A 12,500-nucleotide genomic window follows, 5' to 3' on the forward strand; every position below is an offset into this window, starting at 1 on the left:
CTCATACTGTCACCCAATCTTTTATTCTTTCCTTCATTTCTTTTCCTTGCACTCACATATACACTTTTTAACCTCCCCAGACAGACGTGCGTATCGATTAGCAGTTAAGACATGTATGCCAGAACACTTTAAGCAGCTCACCCGGCGTTTACAGGTAGTGCACGGGGCCCAATTATCTGCCTTAAGCGGAGAGGCAATACATCACCTTGCTGCCTCACTTGAGTTTCTATGCCCCGCCTTTCATCTTCTGTTCACCGCGTTAAGTCGAGAATTAAGGATCATTTGACGGGTTATTTTCGGAGTCCTTGAGTGGGTGACGGTAAGGTTGAGGCCGTAGACTCTCCTTTGCCAAACATCTTTCTTTTCCCACGTTTCTCCTCTTCTTCTCTCCTTTCTCTTCACCACGCCTCCTTCTCCTCCTCCTCTTTCCTCCCCTTCTTCCTTCCTTTCCTTCCTCCACCAAATATCCTTCTCTCCTTCTCTCTTTCCTCCTTTCTTTTTTCATTTTTTTTGTAATGATGTTTTTTTTTTCTCTTCATAATTACAGGACAAAGAAACTAAATTGCCTTTTCACTTTCTTTTATCTTCCTGTTCTTGTTCTTGTTCGTCTTCTTTTTTTTCTTCTTCTTCTTCTTCTTCTCTTTGCTTCTTCTTCTTTGTTTTGGTTCTTGGCTCTTGATTCTTGGTTCTTGCTTCTTTTTCTTCCCTTCTCTTCCCTTCCCTTTCCTTCCCTCCTTCCTCCTCCTCCTCGTCCTACTTCGAATGCCCCAAGAAGTCATACAGTCGCTGAGTTCGCCCTGCCATTCTTCGTCCCTCGGTGAAGGCTCTCAATACCAGGAGCCAGAACTCAATACCCGCGACCTGCTGACGAAGGGAACGCCCGTCACCTGCCTGAACGACGGGAGGGCCTGGCGGGGGATGAGGACAGGGGCTTGGGAGGGCTTGGAAAGGGTTAGCAGGTCTTGGAAAGGGCTTGGAGGGATTTGGTCGGCTTGGAAAGGGCTTAGCAGGGTTGGGGAGGGTTTGGGAAGGGCTTGATTGTTCTTGGTTGGCTTGGCAGGGGTTTGATTGCCCTAGGAATGGCTTGGTAGGGGCTTGACTGGCTTGGGAAGGGTGTGACAGGGGTTTAAGAGGTCCTGGTTGACTTGGAAGGGATTTAATGAGGAGTTAGTAAGGGCTAGAAAGGGCTTGACAAGGGTTTAGAAGGGTTTGATTAACTTGATATAGACTCATCAGGGGCTTAAAAGGTCTCGGTAGTGGTCTTCGATTTAACGGTACAAGTGACCCGTTGAATGTGCAAATACCGACACGTGACTCATTTTGCATCGACAGGAAGAGAGAGGAGCGCAGGAATGGAAGGGAGGAAGGGAAGGGGAGAGATAGAAGGAAGGAAAGTGGGAAAATAGAAGCTGAGGGAGAAATGATTTAGGAACGAAGGAAGGAGAAGGGAAAGGAGCTGAGGAATGGAGGAAAGAAGGAAAGAGGAAAGGGAGAGAAACGGAGGAAAGAGGAAAAAAAGAAACTGAGGGAGAAATGATTTAGGAATGAAGGAAGGAGAAGGGAAAGGAGAAGGAGCTGAGGAATGGAGGGAAGAAGGAAAGAGGAAAGGGAGGAATAAGGGAGGGAAACGGAGGGAGGAAAGGAGAGCAAAAAGGGAGGGAGGAAGGGTAGAGATATGGAAGGAGAAAGAGAATGATAAACGAAGGGAGAAACAAAGGAATGGATTAAAGAAAGAAGAGAAGAAAGAAAGGGAGGAAAGCAAAGGGAGAGAGAGGAAGGGAGAACGAAAGGAAAAGAGGAAGGCATTGATAAACGAAGGGAGGTAAAGGGAGAGAAAGAGAGGGAAGAAGGGAGGAGGGGAGAATGAAAGGGAAAGAGGAAGGTATTGATAAAAGAAGGGAGATAAAGAGAGAGAGAGGGAAGAAGGGAGGGAGGGAGGATAAAGATGGAGGAAGGGAAGGCTTACACAGTCTCAGGCTTTCCCTTCCTTCCCTTCCCTTCTTTCTTCTTAAATATTATCCCTTCTCTCTCTCCTCCTTCCTTTCTTCCTTCCTTTCCTATGTTTCCTTCTATCCTTCTCCCCTTTCTTTTATCACATATTCTCCTTCTCTTCTTTCCCTTCACTACACACCTTCCTTCCCTTTCCTCTCTTCCGTCCTTTATCAAACTTCCTCCTTTCTCCCATTCGCAGTATCTAATGTTTTTTTCCTTCTTATTCCTTCTTTCGTTCTTCCTTCTATCAATTATATTTCTTCCTTTTCTTCTTTTCTTCCTCTCCTTCTTTCTTTCCTTCCCCTCCTTTTCCTTCGTCAAATTTCACCTTTCCTTCCTTCCTTTCCTCCATCAAACATCTCCTTCCCTTTTCTCCTTTCTTCTTTCTCTCCCCATTTTCCTCCTCCTCTTCTTCCCTCCTTTTCTCCTTCTCTCCTTCTCTCCCTCCCTTCATTCACGTCACTCCCGAAATCACCATAAAAAAGAGAGAGAGAAAATACTGATATCATTTAAGGGTCGGTGACGCCTAGACAGGAATCGAACGTGTATACAAATTGTTATCAGTCTGCCTTGTTTGCCTCCTCCTCCTCCTCTTCTTCATTCCTCCTTCCAATTCACTTCTCTTCCTCCTTCTCTTTCCCTTTCCTCCCTTCCTTTTCATTCTCCCTTCCTCCTCCTCTTCCTCCCTTTCTTTTCCTCTTCCTTCGTCCTCTTTCTGTTCCTTCCACTCCCCTTTCTCCTTCCCTTCCCTTATCCTATTCCTCCGTTTCCTTCTTCCTTGCTGTCTCCCTTCCTTCCTCCTTCTCCTTCTCCTCCTCCTCCTCTTCTTCCAAGCGGGTTGACGCTTCTTCTTTGGCGAATCTTCCGTGTTTACAAAGCCTAGGACAATCAGCCGATGACCACTATGGCAAACTCGACCCTCAAGCTCCCTCCTTCTTCTCATCTCTTCTTCGCGGTCTTCAATCTTGTGGTCTTTTCTTCGGCGTCTTGTTCCAATCTCTTATGGCTTTATTCTTTTGTTTTGCTTCCTCTTTCTGTGTTTTCTCTGGTCATTTCTTCACTTTTCCTGTTTCTTGTCCTTTGTATCTCTCTCTCTCTCTCTCTCTCTCTCTCTCTCTCTCTCCTTCGCCTTCTTCAAACTTCGTCCATGATCTTCTTCTTCTTCTTCTTCTTCTTCTTCTTCTTCTTCTTCTTCTTCTTCGGCGTCTTTGGTGTCCCGATCTCTTGTGTTTTTTCCCGTTTTTCTCTTTCATCTTTCTCTTTCTTTCATTTGTTTTCTTCTTCTTTGTTCTTGTTTTCGTTTGTATTTCTTCTTCCTTCTTCGTCTTCAAAGTTTGTGGTGTTCTTCCTCTTCTTCTTGTTGTTCCTTTCTCTTAATTCCTTTATTCGCTTGCTCGCTTGATCTGTTTTGTTTTCTTTCTCAATTTCTTTCTCTTTCCTTGTTTTATTTTCTCTTCCTCTGTTTTCGTCTTCAAAAGTTTAGTTCCAATTTCTCTCATTTCCTTTATTCGCTTCCTCGCTTGATCTGTTTTTTTTCTGTCTTTCTCTTTCTCTCATTTGTTTTCGTTTGTGTTTATTCGTCATAAAAAAATCGTGGTCTTTCTCTTCTCCTTTTTCTTCTTTTTATCGTTCTTTATTATTTATTTGCTCTACGTCTTGTTTTGTGTCTCTTTCTTCCTCTGTTTTATTATTTTTTCCTCTATCTTTGTATTCGTTTAAAGAAAAAAAAATCGTGCACTTTCGCCATTTTTGTCCCTTTCCACTCCGTCCTTTATTCGCTCTATCTCTCTTCCTTTGTTTCCTTTTCTTCCTCTTTTTCCTCAATTCCTTCAGTGGCCGTTTCCTCTTTTTCTATCAATTCAAACATTCTTTTATCTGTCCGTCCGTCTCTCTCTCTCTCTCTCTCTCTCTCTCTCTCTCTCTCTCTCTCTCTCTCTCTCTCAATTTTATTTCCCTCTCCCCTTTCCTCCTTCCTATGTCGTCTTTTTTCTTTGTTTTTTTTCCATTCTCTCGTTTTTTCTCTATTATCTTCTTCCTTTTATTTTACATCTATTCCCCCTACTGTCTTTTTTTTACTATATATCAATACACTTCATCCACTCACCTCTCTTCTCATCCACTCATCCACCTACACATATCCACTCATGTTATTGTAATCCACACACACACATACACCCACCAACCCCTACACACACACACGTACACACACATACACATTCAGTCAGTCAACGGCGCTGTAGTGTTGGGGTCAAGAGCTCAGTTTTATGGGGGAGAGAGAGAGAGAGAACGTGTGTGTGTGTGTATGTGTGTGTGTGTGTGTGTGTGTGTGTCCCAACCTCTCATTCGTATAGTCGCTCGCTTGCTTCCTCGATCTGTCACACAATCAATCGCTTTCCTCCTTTCATTTGTTTTCTTGGTATTTGCGTTCGTATTCCTCCGTCCTTCGTCTGTGTGAGTGTGTGTGCGTGCATGTGTGTGAGAGTGGTGTGTCTGCCTGACCTGGTGTGTGGTATGGTGTGTTGGTAAGCCGCCGAGGGACAAGAAATGGTAAGGCTTTTTCAGTGTCAAGTCGCTGCTCGAGGCATACAAATAGATAGGAAATTACCTCGAGGCCGCAAACACCACTGCAGGGAGAGGAAACAAAGAAGAAGGGAAGAGAAAGAAAGAATGGGAAAAGGATAACATGGCCTCCGAACGTTATAGAAAGGGAATAGAAGATACTGAAGAAGAAGAAAAGTAGGAGGAGAGTAGAATAAGGCATAATAATAGATAGGACATAGGAGATGGAAAGAGGAAAGGAGAGAAAGAAAGAATGGGAAAAGGATAACATGGCTTCCGAACGTTATAGAAAGGGAACAGAAGATACTGAAGAAGAAGAGAAGTTGAAGAAGAGTAGAATAAGGTATACAAATAAATAGGAGATTGTAGATGGAAAGACGAAGGGAGAGAGAAAGAAAGAATGGAAAAGGATAACATGGCTTCCGAACGTTATAGAAAGGGAATAGAAGATACTGAAGAAGAAGAAAAGTAGAAGGAGAGTAGAATAAGGCATAATAATAGATAGGAGATAGGAAGAGGAAAGAGAAAGAGAGAGAAAGAAAGGTAGAACGATAACAGGGCTTCTGAACGTTATAGAAAGGGAATAGAAGCTGGTGAAGAAGAAGAAGAAGAAGAAAAAGAAGAGAAAGAAAAGGAGTAGAATGAACACACACACACACACACACATGGACACACACGCATATAGTTAGTAAAAGAAAATATGAAAGTACAAAGAAATATCCCCCTTACCCTCCCTCGCCCCCCCCCCTCTCTCTCTCTCTCTCTCTCCCTCTCTCTCTGCCGGACAGCCATTTGTTACATCTCAGGACAAGCGATTATTTTCTTTCCACACAGCACAGCGACCTGACACCCTCCATCTCTCTGTGGCCTCATTAAACGGAGGAGGAGGAGGAGGAGGTATGGGTTCGTAAGTGTTGAAAAGGTAGGAAAGGGCAAGATGGAATTGGTCTTAATGAAATAGAGACAGAGGAAGAGGTGGATCAGGAGAAGGAGAGAAGGGAAGGAGAGGTTAGCAGAAGGGAAAGACAGAAGTTAGTCAAAAAATAATTAAAATGTAGCGAAAAAGAAAGGAATTGGTCATTATAAAAAAAAAATAGAGGAGGAAAAGGATGAGGAAGGAGGAGAGGAGGAGAGAGAGAGAGAGAGAGAGAGAGAGAGAGAGAGAGAGAGAGAGAGAGAGAGAGAGAGAGAGAGAGAGAGAGAGGAGGAAATCACCAAATAAAACAAACTAAAACAAGCTCCCCTCCAAAAAAAAAGAGAAAGAAAAACAAGTAGAGAAAAAAAACAATACACACACACACACACACACACACACACACACACACACACACACACACAGTCGTTAGTATTACCCAAACTAACACACGCACCAAAATGAACAAGGACCGAATTTGCACTGGCCCGAATTCACCGACATCCAAGAGAGGTCACCGGGCGAACTAGGTCAAAAGGGGAGAGAGAGAGTTGACAGAGGGGAGAGCTACATAGGTGAGGTCAAACGGAGGTCAGAGTTGTGAAGGGAAGCATTAAAAGAGAAGGGAAGGAAGGAAAGGGAGGAAGGGGAGTGAACTGACTGACCGACTGACTGACTGACTGACTGGCTGGCTGGATGGATATTCATGGGTTGGGAAGGGTCGTAAATGAAAGGGAAAAAGAGGAAGGGAAGGGGAAAAGAGGGAGGGAGGGAGAAGTGATGACGTAACGTTGATATAGAAGGTAAGTGAGGAAGGTTTAGAAGAAGAAAAAAGATAGGAGAAAAAGAAATAGGAAAAAAATGACGGAAAAAGAGAGAGAGAGGGAAAAAGATGCAAAGGAAAGGTGACACAGAAAAAGAGAGAGAAAATTTGAGAGAGAAAAAAAGAGTGTCAGGACAGCACACACACACAAAAAAAAAAGTGAAAAAGGATTAAAGAGAGAGATAAAGAGAGCGACACGCAACACAAGGGAAGGGAATGTGTGCCATGAAAGAGATAAATGGGGGAGAGAGAGAGAGAGAGAGAGAGAGAGAGAGAGAGAGAGAGAGAGAGAGAGAGAGAGAGAGAGAGAGAGAGAGAGAGAGAGAGAGAGAGAGAGAGAGAGAGAGAGAGAGAGAGAGAGAGAGAGAGAGAGAGCACCAGAAGAGGAAAAGAAGGGACTGGATGATGGAAGGGAAGAGAAGATACAGGAAAAAAAGAAAGGCTTGGAAGAAAGGAAAGAAAGTGACCGTGGGAAGGGATGGAAAAGGAAAGAAAGAAAAGGAAAAAAATAAAAGGGAAAGAAAGTTTACTAATTAATGTTCGGAAGAGGACAAAAAATAAGACAAAAAAAATAAAACAGGAAAATTGAGAAACGAGGAGAAAAAAATTAAGTGACGTCTCTCTCTCTCTCTCTATCTATCTATCTGCCTAGGACAAAAAAATAAGAAAAAAACAGGAAAATTGAGGAACGAAGGAAAAAATAAATAAAAAGTCTACCTCTCTCCCTCTACCTCTATCTATCTATCGGTCTATCTATCTATCTATCTATCTGACTAAGACAAAATCTCCCTTTACTTCTATCTATCTATCTATCTATCTACCTAATGAGTAGTATATCAGGTTTCCTCCTCCCGTTCTCTCACCTGCAAAACACCTGTGGCATAGTAAACACCTGAGACCCTACACCTGCTAATTAACACCTTTGTACACCTTGATCATTTACCTTATATCATACACCTTCATTATTCACTTTCATTCTCTCACCTTCCCTACGTGTTAAGAATATGATGTGGCAGAAGGTTATTGTTATTATTATTATTATTATTATTATTATTATTATTATTATTATTATTATTATTATTATTATTATTTGGACAGGTAATTTATATATGCCTCATTATTTTCAAAGTTTTCCGCGTATTTTTAATTAATGAATGTGAAAGGTTTGGTCTGATGCTGTTCTCCCCGTCTCTCTCTCTCTCTCTCTCTCTCTCTCTCTCTCTCTCTCTGCCTACCACAATGCCATTTTTGCTCAATTTTCAAATAATCTTCACTCAAGGGCCCGATTCGCATTCTTCTTCTTCCTCCTCCTCCTCCTCCTCCTCCTCTCCTTCCGTGGCTATTTCTGTCCCTTCACTGTTTACATTCCTTTTTTCCTCCACTGACTGTTCCATTTTCGACTTTATTTGCCATTCTTTGAGCGCCTTATCTCTTTTTTTCCTTCCCTTTTGGTTTTACGCTTTTTTCACATTTTTCCACCTTCAAGCCAGTGAGCGGAAAGGGAACTCACGCATCTCTTTCCCTGCATACACATTTTATCTCTTTTGTTTTTATGTGCTGCCTATGGCGACGGTAGGCTGTCTTGAGGGGTCCCTTGGATGGCCCCAGCCCGATAGTGGAGCAGGCGAATTTTATTTATAGTGGCTGCCGTGGTGTGCGACTCTTGCTTGGCCCATGCTGCCCCCCGGTGCTCCTCTTGGCCGAAGTCGCTGAAGTTAGGGTTGACTGAAGGTCTGGGCAGCATGTGGGTGATCTGACACTCCACGATGGGTGAAAATTGTCAGTATGTATCAGTGGGACTCAAACCTGGGTCCCACACGCTGACCACTCGGCCATCACTCCCTCTATCCACTTCTTTGACCTTTCACGTTCGTTTCGTTACCTTTCTAATAACCACGAGGCAGAGAACCATCGCATTCGTAAGGTAGGAGAAGAGACCACAAGCTTACCCTCCCACCACTCATCTGTAAGCCATTAGTCATTTCATCATTAGTTATTCATCTACTCCTTTGCTCAATCACGTTCCTTTCGTTACCTTTTTAATAACCACGAGGCAGAGATCTCGCATTCGTAAGGTAGGAGAAGAGACCAGAAGCTTACCCTCTCATTACTCCATTTGTAAGCCATTAGACATTCCATCATTAGTAATTCATCTACTTCTTTGCTCAATCACGTTCCTTTCGTTACCTTTTTAATAACCACGAGGCAGAGATCTCGCATTCGTAAGGTAGGAGAAGAGACCAGAAGCTTACCCTCTCATTACTCCATTTGTAAGCCATTAGACATTCCATCATTAGTAATTCATCTACTTCTTTGCTCAATCACGTTCCTTTCGTCACCTTTCTAACGACCAAGGGCATAGAGAACCATCGCATTCGTTAGGTAGGAGAAGAGACCACCAGTTTACCCTCCCACCACTAATCTGTAAGCCTCAGAAAACGGGAGTACTGAGCATAAAAGAAAACCAAGTCTGGGGGAGTATTAGCTATAGTCACTGAGGATCATCGGAAAACCAAACGCGTGACAGGAGGGGAAGGATTGTGGGGGTGTGAGGGGGGGGGGGTGTGGGCGGGAGGGAGTGGGAGTGAGGGAGGATGGAGGGGAGAGAGGGAAAGGAAGGGGAAGGAAGGGGAGTGTCTCAATGTCTCTCTCATTCAAGGGGACAGCCAAGATTCGTGTTATGATCAAGGTTGGTTCTTGTTCCTATTTGTTACGTGTATAAGACATGATTGGTACGAGTGAGATTGACGAGAGGAATAGAGAGAGAGAGTGAGGGGAAAAAGGGATAAGCCAAAGGAAGATAATGGAATATAAAACAGGATGATAGAAGGAAAGAGAAGGGAAATAAAGTAAAGAGATGGGGAAGAAGTGGAATATGGGACAGCTGAAGATTTACATAGATTTACATAGAAAATCAGACCACACAGACCCCATGGTCCAGACTTGGTGGTCTGTCCTTAAACCTAAGTGATTTTACATTAATCAGAAGACTCCAAAACGTTGCATTTCTACTCTAGTTGATATTAAGTTGAAGGAAGTGACGGTCGAGCTTATTTTTGAAGGAGTCAATCGTGTTACACTGGACCACTGACGGTGGGAGCTTATTCCATTCTCGCACTACAACGTTGGTGAAGAAAAATTTGGTGCAGTCTGAATTTACTTGTCTACATCTGAGTTTTACGCCATTGTTCCTCGTGCGCAAAGTGTCATCGATCATAAACAATGTTGATCTGTCTACATTCGTGAAACCATTAAGTATTTTAAAACATTCGATCAGTTTTCCTCGGAGGCGACGTTTCTCAAGAGAGAACATGTTAAGGGTAGAAAGCCTTTCTTCGTAGGATTTGTTGCGCAAGGAAGGGATAATTTTCGTTGCCCGACGCTGAACACCTTCTAATTTAGCAATATCCTTTGCATGGTGGGGAGACCAAAACTGTACCGCATATTCCAAGTGGGGTCTGACTAAACTGTTGTAGAGCGGAGTATTACATCTTTATTCTTAAATAAAAGTTTCTTTTAATGAAGCCCAACATTCTGTTCGCTTTATTTGCTGCATCGATGCATTGCTGTGAGAATTTGAGGTTTGACGCGATTTTGACCCCCAAGTCCTTGACGCATTGAACGCTTTTGAGTTTAACGCCGCGCATTTCGTAATCAAACTTTTTATTCCTCGTTCCAACTTGAAGGACCTGGCACTTGTCTACGTTAAAGGGCATCTCCCATCTATCCGACCAAGCTGAAATTTTGTGCAAATCCTCTTGGAGGCTTTGCCTGTCTTCGTCAGTGAGAACCGAGTTGCCAATCTTTGTGTCGTCTGCAAATTTACTAATGCGGTTATTGAGTCCAACATCCACGTCGTTGATGTAAATAATGAAGAGCACTGGGCCAAGAACCGAGCCCTGAGGGACGCCACTAGTGACAGGCTAGAGAGGGATAGCAAAGGGAAATAGGAAATAGAGCGAAGAGAAGAGAGGGAATGAAGAGGAGATAAAAGACAAAAATTAAGGGAAAGGAAGATAAGGAAATAATTGAAGGGGATAAAAGAGAAGACAATAAATGAGAAGAGAAAGGAAGAAGAGGGAGAGAATATATAAAAAAAATGAAAAAGGACAGGAAAGTAAGGGAAGAGAAGCGACAAAAACAGAAATAAGAAAAGGAAAGAGAAAGGAAAAGAACGAAAGAGAAGAAACTAGGGAAAGAAGAGGAGAGAAGAAAAGGCGAGAAGAGAGAAGCGACCGATACCTATTAATTAACGAAGGTGATTAGATAGGTGTTATAACAGGTGAGAGTGTACGATGAGAACAACAACAAAGAATGACAACAACAACAATAATAATGAGAACGAGTGTTGAATGGGAAACTAAACTAATTATTAACAAACATAAAAGGAGAATAAGATGAGAGAGAGAGAGAGAGAGAGAGAGAGAGAGAGAGAGAGAGAGAGAGAGCACATATCATTCTCCATACCACTTTTGTTATATATGAGATGACCACACACACACACACACACACACACACACACACACACACACACACACACACACACACACACACACACACACACACATACAGGGCTATCAAGTTATATTATTATGCAAAAGGTAAATGCAACACTCATTATTTTAACCTCTATATTGCTCAGTTTTCATCGACTTTTATTTTCACCGCTTCGCCAAAAAAAAAAAGCAAAATTGTGTTCTCGCGAAATGAAACCGAAGAGGAGAAACACACACACATACACACACACACACACACACACACACACACACACACACACACACACACACACACACACACAACGAAACGGTGGGCGGGATGACATAAAAAAAACTAGGTCGGTTATGACGGAAAAAAAAAATGAAAAGGTGATTGACATTGAGAGGTAGAGAGAGAAGGGGGAGAGAGAGAGGGGAGAGAGGGAAGCAGGGAGTGAAAAAACAAAACAAAAAAACAGAGGAGGAAGAAGGAGGGAGGAAAAGGATATAGAGTGAGGAAGAGAATAGAGATAAAGGGAGAATAAGGGAAAGATAAAGGAGGGGGAAAGATTGATAGAAGAGAGGGAGAGAGGGAAGGAGAAGAGAAGGAGGAAGGGTATGAATCTTATTTCCCCTCCCTCTTTTATTTTCTCTCCCTTCCTTCCCCCTTCTTCTTCTTCCCTATGTCTTTCCTTCCTATCCCATATCAATTTCTTTCCTTCTCCATCTAATCACACCCTTCCAACCCTCCCTTCCTTCTCCCCTCCACTTCTGATCCTCCATGTTCCACCTCCCTATCCCTTCTCACACACATACATACTACCCTTCCTTTACTTCCCATCAATTATCTCTTTCTATTTCTTTCCCTGTACATCTAATCACACCCTTCCAACCCTCCCTTCCTTCTCCCCTCCACTTCTGATTCTCCTTGTTCCACCTCTCTATCCCTTCTCACACACATATATACTACCCTTCCTTTACTTCCCATCAATTATCTCTTTCTATTTCTTTCCCTGTACATCTAATCACACCCTTCCAACCCTCCCTTCCTTCTCCCCTCCACTTTTTATTCTGCATGTTCTACCTCCCCTTTAACACACCTACATATCCCTTTCCCATATTTCCAATCACCTATCTCCTATTTCCTTCCCTGTACATCCGATCATACCTTTCCATCTCTCCCTCCCTACCTTCTCTTCCCCTTTCCCAGTGCGACAACCATTCCTTTGCTTCCCTTCCTTCCCGTTCCTTCCTCTCCCCTTCCTCACAGCGGCCGAGTGATGGTTTAGCTAAGTCATATGAACACTTACACTGTCTCTTTGAAGGGCAGTAACCGTGAACACTATCGCTTGTTATGACTGGGCTTTCCTTGCGACCCACCTGTTGGCAGCGCACAGGTAAATAACACACACACACACACACACACACACACACACTCGAAATGAACGCTTTGAAAACTCACCCAGATGAAATTGTGACTCGTTTGATACACGTCCAAAATACACAATACTTCCTCTCTTCCTCCTCTTCCTCTTCTTCTTCCTCTTCCTCCTCCTCCTCCCCCCGGAAAAAAAAATGAAAGTGGACATGAAGAATATGTGCACACTCGCTCCTCTTACACACACACACACACACACACACATACACACACACCTGAAACTCATTACACAATATCAAAAGACTTTCAGAACACACGAGAGATAATAGTTTTAGTTCAACACTTGGAAACAGTCCTCCT

General features: G+C 43.0%; 1 protein-coding gene across 1 annotated transcript in view; it reads left to right on the forward strand.

The window, feature by feature from the left end:
• The window catches only part of LOC127003560 (eclosion hormone-like), a 28,290-nt gene that overhangs the window by 10,910 nt on the left and 4,880 nt on the right, over positions 1-12,500 (forward strand). The window lies entirely within an intron of this gene.

The sequence above is a fragment of the Eriocheir sinensis genome, chromosome 25 (assembly GCF_024679095.1).
Source record: "Eriocheir sinensis breed Jianghai 21 chromosome 25, ASM2467909v1, whole genome shotgun sequence".
NCBI lineage: Eukaryota > Metazoa > Arthropoda > Malacostraca > Decapoda > Varunidae > Eriocheir > Eriocheir sinensis.